The 9,509-nt window shown below is 44.1% G+C and overlaps 1 protein-coding gene across 1 annotated transcript in view; it reads left to right on the top strand.

Annotated features, from left to right (window-relative positions):
• The first annotated feature begins 8,349 nt into the window (after positions 1–8,349).
• ZCCHC7 (zinc finger CCHC-type containing 7) overlaps positions 8,350–9,509 on the top strand; it is a 391,569-nt gene continuing 390,409 nt past the window's right edge. The window contains exon 1 of the mRNA XM_082243866.1: positions 8,350–8,542. The gene's annotated coding sequence lies outside the window, so the exon portion shown is untranslated. The remainder of the gene's footprint in view (positions 8,543–9,509) is intronic.

The raw sequence follows: 9,509 nt of genomic DNA, 5'->3' as shown, positions 1-9,509 counted from the left end.
GGCTGCTCTGTGCAAAACCACTGCAACAGAGCAGGTAAGTATAACATGTTTGTTATTTTTACAATCACTTTAAGGACCATTATCTTTCTGCAAAAACTGATTGATAGCTACTTCCTAATTTGTGAATACCTTAGTTACTTTATTTATTGATTGAAGTCTATTGCTCACATTCACCACACCTCTATCCCCATAGATAAAATAAAATTTAGCCATACACAGGTTAGGCCTGTTATCCCTAACTAAAACTCTCATGCTGCTGGCTACTTTTATACTTCTGTATCCTCTGTAGTATCTTTATTCATGTAGCAAATCACTAGCCGCTGCTCTCTAGTAAAATGGGCCTTGTCTTGCTTTTTGAAAATACATTCATTAAATTGGGCAATTTTACAGTGCTGTGTCACCTGTGGCCTCCTAATTATTGTAGTAAAATACCTGTCTGTATGATTTGCCTCTAATACATTTCAGACAATTCTCCCTCACCTCACTGCATCCTTTAAAAAAATAAAACACTATGCACTCTAAGCACACCCTCACCACAGACTATTAACCACTTGCTGGCCACAAAACCAAGCTTTACGGCGACAGAGTGTCTCTCCTGCACCAGACCACATACCTAGTATGTGTAGCACCCTCTTAGGTAGGTGCTAGTGAAAGAGTATAGTTTTTGGCTCTGTCTGCTTATCAGAGGAGCAGCAGGCAAATCCATATTGCTTTCTTCCTACCAGAGAGCAGGATTTGTTAGTGAGGTCTGCTCATTGTGCTCAGTATGCGATCCATTGTGTCTAGAGAGTGTTTCACGCTGGTTCAATAGGTAGGCATGTTGGACAGTGGGAGGAAACCTGACAAATGGATGCATAGGCTTTGGTACAGTCCTGGTGATTGGCAGGGGCTGGTCACCTCGGTGCATTCTGGGATACTGTATAAAAGCCAAGAGCAAGGTCTTTGGCTGGAGAGCAGAGTCCTGGAGGGAGGGTGGCGGCTGCCTCGTCCTCTGTAGCAGTGGCACGTGGCCTCAGGAGGTCATTCTGAGGGCCAGAGGAGTGGAGCTGAACCCAGAGGTCCAGGAGAAGCTAACTGAGGGGGAGACACTGGAGACTCTGGAAAAACAGTATCGTGAGTACAGGGGATCATGTCTAGGGGCCTGACCTGAGGGGGCCACCCCAGAAGTAGGATAGTCAGTGGACAGGTGTCAGCAAGCAAGAAAGAGGATACTAAGGACTAAGTGTCCTGAAGAAAAAAACAGTTCATCAAGTCACCGGGAAAGAGACTTAAAACGAAATTCCACTCAGTGGCAAGGTGGATCAAGAGCCTAGCTGTACCAAGCGATAGAAGTCCTCAAATCTTGTGCATAGTTAATTCAGAGTATCCCACTGTTCCCTTCTCCCATCCCTAATTTATCAAAAAACACAAAAACAACTACATAGCTTTGGATTATTTATTGAATGAGCCAAGAAGAGAAGTGAGAGCCCCCAACATAACACAAACCACCTTGATTTATATTCTACCAGATTCCATCAAAAACATCAAAAAAGGTCTTCTTAGACACTGGTTGAAAGCAGCGAGAACAGTTATACCGTGACATTGGTGGTCAACACAATCCCCCTCTGTAAATAAGTGGGTAACAGAGATGGATTATATTGAAAGGATGGAATCCCTCATGGCATATGAAATGGATACACATAAACAATGCTGTCAGATACAGGCCTCTTGGAGGACATTTAGGGAGTCAACAAAAACCCACAATCTTTCTATGGAATTAGTAGTAAATAGTAGGTCCCAAATATAAGTAAGTGAAGTACAAGAGAGGAACAGGAACCCTCCTACATAGGAGGGCTAGGGATTTTTAAGGTGCCAATTAACTCGGGTCAAAACATGCATTTAAAAATATATACATTTTTATTCATCAACAAAGATTAAAATGAACAAATAACCACATTGTTAAAAAGTTCCTGTATATATTATTCAAAGTTCGCATATGTTTTTTTGCGATATTGTCGCAGAGTAGCAATCCCGACATGTTTCACCAAACGGTTTCTTCAGGGGATATGTTAAATGCTACCTCCAAAGATAGTTGTCACAGACTATAGAGTACAAAAACAGCCGTCTACCTGCATTTAAAGTGATAAAGTGTGCACCAGTTGGCCTTATTAGTCAACCACAGGAGGCGTAATTAGGATATTTGTACTTGGATCTTTTAGTAATTAACTTTTAAGGATCCCTCCAAACCAGGGTGGACCCACTGGGGTTTTTTTTAAGACCAAAAATAAGCCTTTAAATAAGGGGACACCAATTGGCTGTCATCTTCGATAGTTCAGCCTGTAGTTTGCAGCGGTCTGTGTTTTGCGGCTCTCTGCCGTCACTGAGTGACCATTCAGTGGTTTAACAGGACAAGTTCCACTCAGAACAGGCCTCGCCATGGTCAACCAAGTTGAGTGCACCTGCTCAGCGTCATATCCAGAGGTTGTCTTTGGGAAATACACAAATGAGTGCTGTCAGCATTGCTGCAGAGGTTTAAGGGGTGTGGGGTAAGCCTGTCAGTGCTCAGACCATATGCCGCACACTGCATCAAACTGGTCTGCATGGCTGTCGTCCCAGAAAGACAAGTGTGTCTTGCCTACAGTCAAGCATGGTGGTGGGAGTGTCATGGTCTGGGGCTGCATGAGTGCTGCCGGAACTAGGGAGCTAGAGTTCATTGAGGGAACCATGAATGCCAACATGTACTGTGACATACTGAAGCAGAGCATGATCCCCTAACTTTGGAGACTGGGCCACAGGGCAGTATTCCAACATGACAACGACCCCAAACACACCTCCAAGACAACCACTGCCTTGCTAAGACGCTGAGGGTATAGGTTATGGCCTGACCAAGCATGTCACCAGACCTAAACCCTACTGAGCTACTGTGGGGCATCCTCAAAGGGAAGTCGGAGGAGCTTAAGGTCTCTAACATCAACCAGCTCCATGATGTCATCACGGAGGAGTGGAAGAGGACTCCAGTGGCAAACTGTGAAGCTTTGGTGAACTCCATGCCCAAGAGGGTTAAGGCAGTGCTGGAAAATAATGGTGGCCACACAAAATATTGACACTTTGGGCCTAATATGGACATTTTAACTTAGGGATGCACTCACTTTTAATGCCAGCGGTTAAGACATTAATGGCTGTGTTTAGTTATTTTGAGGGGACAGCAAATTTACACTGCTTTACACGCTGTACACTCACTACTTTACATTGTAGCAAAGTGTCATTTCTTCAGTGTTGTCACATGAAAAAAAAATAATAAAATATTTACAAAAATGTGAGGGGTGTACTCACTTATGTGAGATACTGTATATGAAGGAGGACATAAAACAAATATAAAATAACTGTTGGCTGCAAAAGTGAAAATACCCACCATAGGCAGTTGGTTAGCTGTCCAGGTCAGATCTCTTCTCTCCAAGGATACAGGATAGATAGCATTGGACTGCACAGCCATTAAAGCGGTTAACCCAAAACTTCATATTTCTGATAAGTGCCGCTGTTCTGCCGAAAGCGCCAACTCGCCAAAATCTCCAACCACGTCACTTCCGGTGACTCTACAGCAGGAATAATTGGAGATTTGGACGAGTTGCTGTTTTCACAGACCACTGGCAGCCAATACACTACGGTAAACGATATAATTAGTGGACATTGTTAGTCCACCCGATACTAAGCAAAAAACATGGCCGCCTCGTTGTGTGAAAAGAGGCAACTGCTCGTGTACCATAGTGTATTGGCTGCCATTGGTCCATGAAAACAGCAACTCATCCAAATCTCCAATTATTCCTGCTGTAGAGTCACCGTAACTGACGTGGTTGGAAATTTTGGCGAGTTTGAGTTTTCGGCAGAACACCTGCTGTAGCATGTTCTTGTATAGAAAAGTATTCTGTTCTCTTTGTATTGCTTCCTTTGTGTGAAATTCCTGCTAGTCCCTCTGCTTTCCTATTAAAAACTGACCACACTGAGCAGGAGAGCACACCGTGGTCAGTTCTCTACCTATGCTGGGAACTCAGCCTGCTCTCCTCCAATGGTCAGATTTGTCCTGACATACCCCTGCTGCACAGCCATTCACTGGGAAGCTCAGTGTGCTGCTGCTTCTCCTCCCCCACCTCTTATGCAGCTAAGAACAGAGTGAGTGTGATTACTTCCAAAAAAGGTATTTATAACGTTTTTTATACTGTACAATCTTGTATCTATACAAAAATGTTTTGCCTTTCATTTCCATTTTAAACTGAATAGGTTGTTTTACAAGGTGAACTTTTACAATCACTTTAAAGGATAAGTTCACCTTTCATAACATGTTACCCCCTTATTCAAGGTGTAACATGTTATGAAAGCACTGCCTCCTGCACCTCCCCGATCCCCGTTGTGCCAGCTAGCCGGGTTCTTCTTCACCTGCCAGCTGTCAAAATGAAAAGAAAATAACTTGGCCATGCGGGGCTCCGCTTACCCAGCCACATCGCTTATTCACAGCACTTTGTGAATGGAAGACGACAAGACCCAGCAGCCTTTGTGGTAGGGTTGCCACCTCATCCATTTAAACCAGGATGCATAATAATTACACAGGTTCTGAGGCCGATATAATGCACATAAGGCACTAAGTGAGTTTAACCACTTGCCGACCAGCTGCCGTACTTATACAGTGGCAGGTCGGCTCTGTCCCACAAAACGACCTACCTGTACGTCGGTTCGCAGGACCGCTAGCGGGGGTGCAGACGTGCCGCTGGAGGTGCGTTTGCACGCCTATTCACCACAAAGGGAGGTGATCAGCGGGGACGGCAGCAGCGATGTCCGCCGGGCAACCGCGATCGCTCAGCAGAGAGACAAAATGGCAGTCTGCCGTTGTACACACGACACACCGATGTTCTGTCAGCGATGGACACAGGGATCCTGTGTTCCTCCTATTTGTATTCATCCAGTAAATACACCCCCCCCCCACAGTTAGAAAGCATACCCTAGGCACACATTTAACCCTTTGGTCGCACCAGGTGTTTACCCCTTCCCTGCCAGTGTCATTAGTACAGTAACAGTGCATATTTTTAGCACTGATTACTGTAGTAATGTCACTGGTCCCCCCAAAAGTGTCAATAATGTCAGCTAAGTGTCCGTTCTGTACGCCATAATGTCGCAGCCCCACTAAAAATCGCTGATCGCCGCCCTTACTACTAAAAAACTGAAATAAATAAAAAAAAATGGCATAAATCTTTCCCCTAGTTTGTAGACGCGATAACTTTTGCGAAAACCAATCAAGATACACTTATTGCGTTTTTTTTTTTTTTTACCAAAAATATGTAGCAGAATACAAATTGGCCTAAAATGATGAAAAATGTTGATTTAAATTTTTTTTTTTTATTGGGAATGTTATATAGCAGAAAGTGAAAAATATTGTTTTTTTTTTTTTTTTTTTTCAGAATTGTCGCTCTTTTTTTGTTTATAGCGCAAAAAATAAAAATTGCAGAGATGATCAAATATCACCAAAAGAAACCTCTATTTGTGGGGGAAAAAAAGGACATAAATTCTTTTAGGGTACATTGTCGCAAGACCGCGCAATTGTCAGTTAAAGTAATGCAGTGCTGAATCGCAAAATATGGCCTGGTCATTAAGGGGATATAACCTTTCCGGTCCAGAAGTTTTTAAAGGATAAGTTCATATTTGGGGTGTAACATGTAACATGTTATGAATGCACCAGCCCCGCACCTCCCCAATCCCCAGTGTGCCAGCTAGCAGGGTTCTTCTGCACCTGCTAGCTGTCAAAATGAAAAAAAAAAAAACATTGCCGTGCAAGGCTCCATCCAGCCAGCCACGTCGCTCATTCACAGCGCTCTGTGAATAAAGGACGACAAGATCCAGCAGCCTTTGCGGTAGGGGTGACACCTCATCCCTTTAAACTCTTCCTGACTGCTCGCTGCCTTTTTACTGCGGCAAGTGCAGCCCTCCTGCACAAACCGATGTAGACCTACGTCGGTTGCGCACCTGCAGCTAGGGTGTGAGCGTGCGCCACCGGCTTCGCGCTCCCGCCCCCACTCGGCAGCGGGGAAGCCGATGAACGGGGCAGGTGGCTCCAATTGCCGGCTGACATCCCCCCGATCGCTCCCCACTGAGAGAGAAGAACGGCCAGCTGTTGTAAACACAGCTGACCGTTCTTCTCCCTGGAATGATCACAGAGCACCTGTGATCCTTCTATATAGGATCACAGGTCTCTATGATCATTTCACAAGCCACGCCCCCCCCCAGTTAGAATCACTCCCCTAGGCTCACATTTAACCCCTTGATCACCCACAATGTTAACCCTTTCCCTGCCAGTGTCATTATTACAGTAACAGTGCATATTTTTAGCACCGATTACTGTAGTAATGTCACTGGTACCCCCAAAAGTGTCAAAAATGTCAGTTAGGGGTCCGATCTGTCCGCCGCAATGTTGAAGTCACGCTAAAAATCGCAGATTGCTGCCATTACTAGTAAAGAAAAAAAACTATAAAAATGACATTAATCTTTTCCATAGTTATTAGACGTGATATCTTTTACGCAAACCAATCAAAATACATTCATTGTGATTTTATTTACCGAAAATATATAGCAGAAAACAAATTGGCCTAAAATGTAAAAAATTTTGATTTTTTTCCTTTTTTTTTTGAGAATGTTATATAGCAGAATGTGAAAAATATTGTTTTTCTTTTCAGAATTGTCGCTCTTTTTTTGTTTATAGCGCAAAAAATAAAAATCACAGAGGTGATCAAATACCACCAAAAGAAAGTTCTATTTCTGGAAAAAAAAGGACATCAATTTTATTTGCGTACAGCGTCGCACGACAGCGCAATTGTCCATTAAAGTAACGCAGTGCAGAATCGCAAAATATAAGAAAATATGTGTTTGTTCAGCTATGGGTGTCTGGATGAGTGCTGCCAGCATCCCTAATAAAGTATCAAAAGAAAGAAATTCCCCTGGTGGCGGGACTTTAAAGGGCAACAAAACATCCAACCAAATATACTACAAATGTAAAAAAATTATATAAGTTTATTAATTAAACACAGTAAAAACGCATAAAGCAGTGAGATACTATAAAAACAAACATTTATACGGCTTGTAGAATACATCACACATGGAGACCCAAGAGTTGAGCGCATGAATTCCAGAAAAAGACTGACGCGTTTCGGGCATGGCCTTCTTCAAAAGTCAACTGGAAATAATTTTGCTCTGGTCACTCAATGACGGTGTATGAAACCGTGTATAAATGTTGCCACATTTGACTATGGTATAGCACAAAAAGGGCGCCGATTATGGCCGGGGCAGGGGAAGAAATCTATTCAAAGTATACAGATATATTTGAATGGAGAAATGTTTCTATGATGCCCAAGATAATTGGGTAAATACTGCCTTGCCGTCAATCTCACAAGGATCCCGGAGGTCCCACGCAGGGTGTAATGTTGTGGTCACTGTAAGCTTGTAACGTCCTATACAGAGACAAGTATATCCGTATCAGGCAGCAGGGAGTGGTCTTCTGCTGTAGGAGACGACTTGTTTGCTCCCTCTTGCCGAGCCGGAGCAAACAAGTGGCGTACGGACTAGAACAACTTACTGCGCATGCGCCATGCGTTCCAACAAGATGTTCGCAGCTGCTTCGTGTTGTCACATTAGGAAACCTATTGGAACGCATAGCGGCCACGTTGGAACGCATGGTGCATGTGCAGTAAGTTGTTCTATTCCGTAAGCCACTTCCGGTTGCAGAATCTGATTGGTAGTGGTATTCTGATAAAACAACGGCACTGTGATAATTCATTCTTCCTGTCAACGAGGTAGGAAAAAGCGGATACACTGCCAGATCTGCAGGAGACCTGCATGGCGTCAGTGATCTGCTAATTCGCAGGTGCAAAGCTTTACAGGCTCCCAAAACCAAAATAAAATGCAGATTTTATTTACCTGCACAAAAATATACATTCATTTTTTTTTTCTAAAAAGGTGAACCAAAGTTGAACCTATCCTTTAACTATGTGTTTTGATGAGCCTTGTCACTTTCCTCATCAGAACCGTTCACATGATTCTTTCTCTACATGCCTGCCTAGCTGTTACAGCTCCTACCCCTCTAATTAATTTACTCTCTCTGGATTGGCTACTTCCGCCGCTTCTATTGGCCAGCTTCATTGTCAGTCAAGCACCTCCTGAGTCACTAGGGGCTCACTGTAAACAGCTCCAGCAGCGGTCTCCACAAAAATGGCCGCCAGATAATAACTCTTTATTTATATTGACCACGAGCCTTTCGAAAAACCACACAGTACTTCGCAAGAGTGAGTTTTAAACAGGAGAGTGAAGGCAAACAGTGGACTCTCTGGTTAAAAATCGGACAGACGGCAAGCTTACTTGTACTCACTTCCTGTAAAGCGGAACCAATGTTGTTTGCTTCCGGGGGGACGTTCCTATGTGTTACAACAGTCCCCATGTGTAGCTGGAACTAGTTCAGTTTCCAGTAGGAAGTTACACATAGTTCCCTCAGGTGCCATGTGTTGGAGTCTCCAGGGGTAGCTGTTGTCAGGTAAAGTGTGGGGGGGTTGTTTGTGTTATTCAGAGATATGTGTGTAGGTGTAAGCAGACATGGTGCTGTGTGTCATACATCCTCTATCAAGGGAGGTACACTGCACACCCCCAGCACAAGGCAGTTGTACACAATCTTCTGGCAGTTATTACACAGGCACATGGGAATATTGCTGTGTGCTCTTCTATAGCAGTAGGCTATGTGAGAAGTACATTTATGTAGAGTTGTAGTATGCAGATTTTTCCTGCTTTCTTGCTATACACTGCTTCACTTTTATGAGACGGGGTCCCTTATAGACTGATGCGACAATAGGGTTGTCACCTCATCCCTTTAAACCCAAACACATAAATTACACAGATTCTGCGGCTTATTTATTGCAGATAAGGCGCCAAATGAGTTTAACCAGTCCCAGACCACCCACCGCATATAATACTGTGGCTCGGCGAAATCACGTACATGTATGTAATTTTGGTGCACACGATCTAGGGGGGTGCACCGCTCCCGCTGCGACTGGACACAGCGGTAGCCAATCAGCGGGCCTGGCAGCCGTGATGGCCGCCGGGGGCCCGCCGATCATTCGTAGGAATGACAGAACAGTGGTCTGCCTATGTAAACAAGGTATACCGCTGTTCTGTCAGGGAGTGAAAGAGAGCTAAGCTGAAACACAGATCTCTCTTTTCCTCTAGAGCAGATGTCTTCAAACTATGGCCCTCCAGTTGTTTGAACTGGAGGAACTACAATTCCCATCATGCCTTATTATGTCTGAATGTCACAGTTTTACAATGTCTCATGGGATGGGTAGTTCCGCAACAGCTGGCGGGCCATAGTTTGAGGATCCCTGCTCTGGTGCATTCACTCCCCTCACAGTTAGAAAGCACTCCCTAGGAGCTCACTTCACCCCTTGATTGCCCCTGGTGTTAACCCCTTCCCTGCCAGTGTCATTTATACAGTAGCAATGCATTTTTTT

The sequence above is a fragment of the Pelophylax lessonae genome (genome assembly GCF_965119305.1).
Source record: "Pelophylax lessonae genome assembly, chromosome: 1".
NCBI classification, from domain to species: domain Eukaryota; kingdom Metazoa; phylum Chordata; class Amphibia; order Anura; family Ranidae; genus Pelophylax; species Pelophylax lessonae.
Note: the sequence above shows the minus strand (reverse complement) of the source record. Positions and strands in the feature narration are given on the sequence as shown.